The following is a 7544-nucleotide window of genomic DNA, read 5'->3' as shown; positions in this document are numbered from 1 at the left end:
CTTTACTTTTATAAAATCTTACAGTATTGCAGAAAATTTGGAAACTGTTTAGTCTTTAAGATGTCTGCTATAGATTTTGTTCATAGTAACAAATAGAGCAGACATATGACTTGAAAATTAAGATTCAGAATCATTTATCAGTAAATTATAAGTAAACTAAAAGTAATACTGTAGCCTGGGTGAAATGTCAGAGTAATGACATCCTTAAAAACGTAAGGGAGGGCGCCTGGGTGGCTCAGTCCTTACGCGTCTGCCTTCGGCTTCGGTCATGATCCCGGGGTCCCGCGATCGAGCCCCGAATTAGGCCCCCTGCTGGGTGAGCCTGCTTCTCCCTCCCTCTCTGCCTGCTGCTCCCCCTGCTTGTGCGCGCTCTCTCTCTCTTTCAGACAAATCTTCAAAAAAAAAAAAGATTCCCTCTCCTCCTCCCCCTGCCCCCACACAGGCCCCTTCGCGCTGGCTCGCGATCTCTAAAAAAAGCAGTAAAGGAGGTAGGGCGGTGGGTCCTTATCGTATCTCTTTAACCTGCAGGTCCAGTATCAGCAAAACTCATACTGATCATGGCAGAACAGTCGGCTGCGGTAAACCGAACCAAGTGATAGCCCCCAGTCACCGCTGCTGTGTTGTGATTTTGACGTGTGCTGTATTTAGGGAACAGACTGACAAGCCGCGGCATGTAGTATGCGGCTATTAATCTGGCAAATGTAGTCTTTTAAACCCTTACCAGGAAAAAAGATCAGAAGCAATTCACAGTCACTTGCACCAGACGTCAATTTGCATTCATGGTCTTGTCCCAGGGTTATATTGGTTAAATTAATTCTCCTGCTCTCTGTTACAATATAGGCCGAAGGAATTTTGATTGCCTGGACATTTCACAAAATACTATGCTGGTCAGTTGTATGGAGGCATCTTATTAATCAACCCAGGGGGTTGGGGGTGGGGTGGGGGGAAGGGGCAAGTACTCTAAATGCTCTGATAAGAAACATGGGCATTAGAAAGTGGAAGAAGACCCTGCAGTGATTGGAGGACCTGCCCCATTAATGAAGTTACCGTACTGACTGAGACTGGATGGGGGTCATGCTGAGGTGTACCATCTAAGGTAAAGAACACCTTACTGAACCTTGCATCTTCTACTAAGAAAGGCACAATGAGTGGTAGCCATCTTCAGATTTTGGAGACCGTGTACACATTTGGGAATCCAACCCATTGCTCAGATGACTCCAAATGCTGCAAGTAAGAGTGAGAGAGGGGTCTGCGGCAGACTTAGTCTGTGCTACCAGCAGCCCTGGCGTATAGGTTACAATCCAGCAAATACTGTGTGCTAGACGCGTCTGTGGTAGACGAGGATGCTTTGCCATCTCTCACAAGTCTCAAATAGGAGAGCTGGACTGCAGACCTCCAGTGTTCTGGAACAACAGCAGAAAATTCGACATCATTTGAAAAGCAGCTTCTCACTTGCTGTTGGGCCTTTGTAGAGACTGAGCACCTGACCAGGGGACAGGAAGTGACTATGTGGCCAGAGCTATTCAGCAAGAGTTGCATACAGTAATAAGTAAGTTGGGGCAGGGGAGACAGAAAGGACTGCACAGATCCAGAGGGCAGAGAATAACACAAACATGTTGCCCATTTGCCTGCCTCTGTTGCACCAACACCTCTCCCTCAGCTCACATCTGTGGCCTAGTAGATGTTCCCTACAATTAGCTGACAGGAAGAAAAAACCTGAGGCCTGGTTCATAGGTAAGATGGTCGAGTATGTTGGTGCAAGCCAAAAATCCACCTGGAAATAATTTTTTAGAATCATTTTATCATAAAAGTGAAGACATAAAAATCATATAAGACAAATGTATAACCCCAGAAATTATCATAAGGCAAACATCACCCTGGTCAAGAAGTAGATTGTTGGTAGCAGCTCCAGAAGCTGCTTCCAGGTGTTCCATCCTAGTCACAACCCTTCTGCTCACATGAATAACCACCATCTGGCTTTTATGACAATCGCTTCCTTGCTTTGTAAAAATAGTTTTGTCACCCAAACATGGATCCCATCACACTATCAGTTAGTCTTACCTGGTTTAAAAAAATTTATACATCTTCTTAAGTATCTCCTCCTCTATAAGTTCTTCTATCCCTTTATTTCCTTTCAGTTTTTCAGTTGAGGAACCTGGGCCATTTGCCCTGTAGAGTTTCCCACAGACTGGATTTTCCTGATTGCATATTCTTAATACAACCCAAGATTTTCTTCCATCCTCTTGAATTTTCTGCAAATTGTGAGCTGGATCCAGAGACTGTATCAGACTCAAGTTCAGAACTTATAAGAGGCACACGTAATTCTGATTATCTCTTTATTTTGTGAACTTAGCAGCCATTGATGTTTTGTGCTTATAGCCATTCATTAGAAATTGCCAAATGGTGATATGCAAATTCTGTCATTTTATTTGTTGGATTACCTTTATAGTAACACACATACCCTCATCTACTCTTTTATCACCAATCCTATATGCAATTCATATAGGAAAGGCAGGATAGATGTTGGGATTCCTTTCCTTTATCCATCAGTTTTCAAGATAATAAATGGTTTCTTTATCATTTCCAAAAGTTACACACACACACAATCATTATGAACTTTGCAGTTTAAATATTTTGATGGGCTTCAGTCTGTTGTAATAACTGTTACCACTGAGCTCCAGTTGTCCCATGTTTGACTACTAGGAGCCCTTTAAAGCTGGCCCCTGAATCATGGACATGACTCTAGTAGGATTTAATAGTTTTCTTTCTATCTGGTAATATAGGATATTCTCGGCTTGTTTTGTTCATTTCTTGCCCAACTCCTAGATTTGACCATTTCTCTAAGAAGCTCTGGTTTCTTTTAATGAAAATAGTAATAAGAATTGTACATTGTACCATAATCTGGGCACAAAGGATGCTTATTTTTACTGGGTTGATCACTATTTTTAGGCCTATTCGGCAGACAGAACTAAGAAATCTATGTAAAATATCTGTTGCATCCAGATTGAGAGTTCCAGTTCCAACTCGATCTTTTATGTAACCTCTTTTCTATTATCACTGTATCTCCTTTTTTCCATATTAGAAATCTGATTCTCAAGAATGTAGAGGATGATAAAATTAATATATCCCATAATTACTCTTTTATTTTATCTCATACTACACACACAGCAGTCTCAGAATAATAATACTAATATGACCACCAATATGGTTCCTGAAAACATTTTAAGAATTCACACACTCTTCTATTCTTAAGATAGTTATACTCCATTTACTTTGTCAGACCATTACATACTGCACTTTCTCCCTCCTATCCAGTGGTGTGCTGGAACAGCTCATACCAGCTCAGGACAGCCAAATGTTAAATATTCAGGAACTTTGCAAGCTGGCTTTTAAACACCTACATTATCAAAATTAAATTATATAAACTTAACCACTGCATATATTAAAAGTAAAGGTAGAAAATACTCAAAACTTGTCAGTTCCTAATTATTTTGCTACATGTTATAACTAGCTATGCTTTTCATGTTATTTACATCTGTTACATCTGCATGGTGGAAACACTATATTACTATGTAATGGTGAGCACCGCACAAGGTTTCTCAACTCTGCATTCAGTGACATCACATTGGTAGCATGAAATCAACCATAGTAGGAATATTCACACCACAGAAATGGGTAAATGATACAAATTAGGACTTGATTTGTTGTTTTTTATGATGTCTGGACTTTAAAAAGTGATGCAGAAAATGTTAATAATGCAAATTATACTTAGAAGGGTATTGTGCCTGTAGCCATTTTGAATAGGACCCCAAAACTGAGGAAATATTTGAAAACTATTACGTAGTTCATCAAAGAGGTCACTTGCATCATTGACAAATGAGTGACCTTCTCTTACGTGTCTTCATTATTTCACATTTGTCTTACTCATTAACAGAAACAAAAATAGCAACCAACATTCATGTTAAAAGGAATCTCATTCAGGGCGCCTGGGTGGCTCAGTGGGTGGAGTGTCCAGCTCTTGATTTCATGATCAAGACTTGATTTCATGATTTCAGGTCATGATCTCAGGGTTGTGGGATTGGCCTGCATTGGCCTCCCCACTCTGTGGGGAGTCTGCTTGAGATTCTCTCTGTCCCTCTACCTCTTCCCCCACTCATGCGCACTCTCTAAATAAATAAATTAAAAAAAAAGAATCTAGGGGTGCCTGGGTGACTCATTCCATTAAGTGTCTGCCTTCGGCTTGGGTCATGATCCCGGGGTCCTGGGATCAAGCCCTGCATCGGGCTCCCTGCTCAGCGGGGAGTCTGCTTCTCCCTCTCCCTCTGTTGCTCCCCCTGCTTGTGCTTGAGCTCTCTCTCTCTCTCTCTCTCAAATAAATAAATAAAATCTTCAAAAAAAAAAAATCTAATTCATCAATGACATGAATGACTTCGTTGCTGAATCAGATAGGAATCATGCATTTATTCAAGTGAAGATTTTTGTGACACAATTGCTGGTGAGATAATTTTAAAAAATTGGTAGTAGACTTTGTAAGAGAGAGCATCTCACAGTGAAGTTACATAGGCTGAAAAACGAGGTGTTTTAATTTGAAATTTATGTTAGCCATATGTTTAATCCTTGTCAGTCCTTATTTTGATGTCTCTAGTCATTTTGATTGTGTGAAGCTCATGCTCTTGTAGATTCCTTAGGTAGCGTTCACTGGAATAATGTTCCTTGAGTTCTTGTTTTTTGACAACAATTTGTGCCCTTTATCTCTGAAATCATTCTTACTGAATATAAAATTCTTGGCTCACACTTTATTTCCTTAAATATATTCAATGTGCTTATCCATTTTCTTCTGGGATAAAGCACTCTGTTGAAAAATCCAGTGATAATTTTCTTTTCCTTTTAAGTCATAATGCTCTTTTTTCCTCGATATTCCCCCAATTTGTTCCTTTTCCTTTTCATTCAGTAATTTTACTAGAATATGTGTTGTCACTGGTCCTTCTAATTCAGTATTCTCAGTTATGCTTTCAGTGTGAAATTCAAATCTTTTTTATTTCAGGAAAGTTTTCTTAATTAGAGTATTTAGTAATTGTTCCATTCTTTTACTTTGGCTTTCTTCTTCAAGGACGCCATAATCCATGTAATAACCAGTCTTCTTTTTCCATCAGTATTTGTTACCTCCTCTTCCTCTTGAATCCCTTTAATCTCATACTTCATTGATTTTTTTGTTTTTTAATTTTCCTCTTTTCACCTTCTGTTTCTTTTAAGGCAATATGTAATGCATTTGTTCACTCTTGTGTTCCTTCTAGTTTAGTCTTCACTTTTGAAATAACTTTTTTCTTTTACTTTATTCTTTGCTGAGTTCTGTCACCTCATTTCTGAGTTTTTCTAATTATGATATATAGCAGATACTGCTTATCTGTGCAGAATCTGTTCCAAGATCCCCAGTGGATATCTGCAATCACAGGTAGTACCAAACCCTACATATACTATACAGTTTCCTATACAAACATACCTATGATAAAGTTTAATTTATAAATTAGGTATAATAAGAGATTAGCAGCAATAACTAATAAAGAAATAAAACAGTTATAACAATATACTGTAATGAAAGTTCTGTGAATGTGGTTTCTCTGTCTTTCAAAATATTGGACTGTACTCCCCCTTCTTATGACGATGATGTGACATGCCTACATGATGAGATGAAGTGAAGTGAATGGTGTAGGTGTTGTGACGCAGTGTTAGGAGACTACTGACCTTCTGATGATCTGCCAGGAGGATCATCTGCTCCCCGACCGCAGGTGACTGCAGGCAACTGAAACCACAGACAGCGAAACCGTGAATAAGGGAAGACTAATGTATTTTGTTTTTTCATGTCTTGTAACATTTTCTTAACATCTTTTAGTTATTTTGAAACAGGAGATCACAGTTTTTTTGTTTTTTGTTTTTAAATATGGAATGCTTTGTGAATGTGCGTGTCAGCCTCGTGTGGGAGCCAGGCTAATTTTCTCTGTATATTGTTCCAATTGTAGTATATGTGATGCTTAGGCTCACTTAGGTGATCACAGTAGATCACAGTTTTGACCTGTATCGTGGGCATATCTTTCTGGCATAGGAACGAGTTATTCTACTTCTTTTTCTCTTTTTATTATAATAATTTTGCATGGGATTTGACCTTCATACTTTTTATTTTTATATAAAAAGGGTTTTCTTGGACATCTACACTAAGCAAGGTATGAAACCTCTAACATCACAGAGTTCCCTCTTTAGTTCTTTTTCTATGGGGCTCAATAATAGGGTGCCTTGTTTTCTGAGCTTTTCTTGGTTCTATTGCCAAACCCCACTTCAATTTGAACCTTCCCTTTTCTTCATCTCTGCTGTCTATCCTGCTGAATTTTAATTCCATTTCTTCTTTGGAAGCATTGTGACTATTCTTGGCCTTTTGTTCTTCCACAGACATTACCAAAACAAGTTTGTCAGTTTCCTTGAAAAACCCTGTTAGAATTTATTTTCTGTATTTCATTTAAGTATTTAAAAATCATATATATCTCAGGGCACTTGGCTGGCTCAGTTGGTGGAGCGTGCAACTCTTGATCATAGGGTCCTGAGTTCAAGCCCCACATTGGGCATAGGGCCTACTTGAAAAAAAAAAGAAAAGGCAACAAAAATTATATATATCTCTTTCATACATTGTAAGGGTAAATACTGCTTCAAGATACTTTTGTTTTAGATGCATGTGTTGTATATGTATGTATACATACACATGAATGTATTAGGATATGTGTCTCTGTCAAAAAGCATGACAACCACTGCCCAGAAGGCTACTTCAGCACTGATTCCCCCTTGGGCTTCCTCTTTTCCATTTGGTATTCATTTTCTTATTGACTAAACTAGACTGTTTTAAAACCACATGTTTTTATTACTGGGTTCCATACAGATCTCTAGGGGAGAACTGCTGATGGTGGCGATGGAGTTTGAAAGGGGCTGAGAGAAAAAATGCAGGGAGTTTCCTGCCTCCCTTAAATCTCACCCCACGGGACCATTTCTTACACATCTGCTCATGCAGTCAGCTGGGAACTGCTGCTGGGTTTTTTAGATAGCCTTCTCATCCCTTGCCAGACGGTCTAGGGGTTTGTAAAAGTAGACAAGAAATCAGACAGAATAAAGAAATATTAGAAATGTCTTCACTCTTAGATCAGTTTGAAGACAGTCTATATTCCTCAGCCACCAAGGTGTTGGAATTCTAACAGATAAACCTCAAAGCGCCCTCTGCTGGCAGCCAGTATTCACCACCACTAGTCAACAGCGAAATAATGCAGATTGGTACATATTTTTAAGATGGTGATCACACATAGGGAGTTATATTTATATTTACTATTATGTCCTCCAACTAACCAAATGGAACTCAAGCACCGTAAGTTAAAATAGCTCTAAATTATACAGAATCTATAGTTTTGTTCTGTTTTGTTTTTACTACAAGTTTTCAAGTATTACAAACAAATCTAAACACTATTTGAAGATGAAATGGACTAGTCATTTATAATTGTTGAGAATAATTG

The 7544-nt window shown here is 38.7% G+C and overlaps 1 non-coding gene across 1 annotated transcript; it reads right to left on the bottom strand.

The window, feature by feature from the left end:
* Positions 1 to 5932: 5932 nt before the first annotated feature.
* Positions 5933 to 6039, bottom strand: LOC116633364. The gene has a single exon (XR_004299653.1). It is a non-coding gene; the product is annotated as a U6 spliceosomal RNA (small nuclear RNA).
* Positions 6040 to 7544: the final 1505 nt, after the last annotated feature.

This window comes from Phoca vitulina, unplaced genomic scaffold (assembly GCF_004348235.1).
Source record: "Phoca vitulina isolate PV1807 unplaced genomic scaffold, GSC_HSeal_1.0 scaffold7, whole genome shotgun sequence".
NCBI lineage: Eukaryota > Metazoa > Chordata > Mammalia > Carnivora > Phocidae > Phoca > Phoca vitulina.
This window is presented reverse-complemented; position numbering and strand designations above follow the sequence as displayed.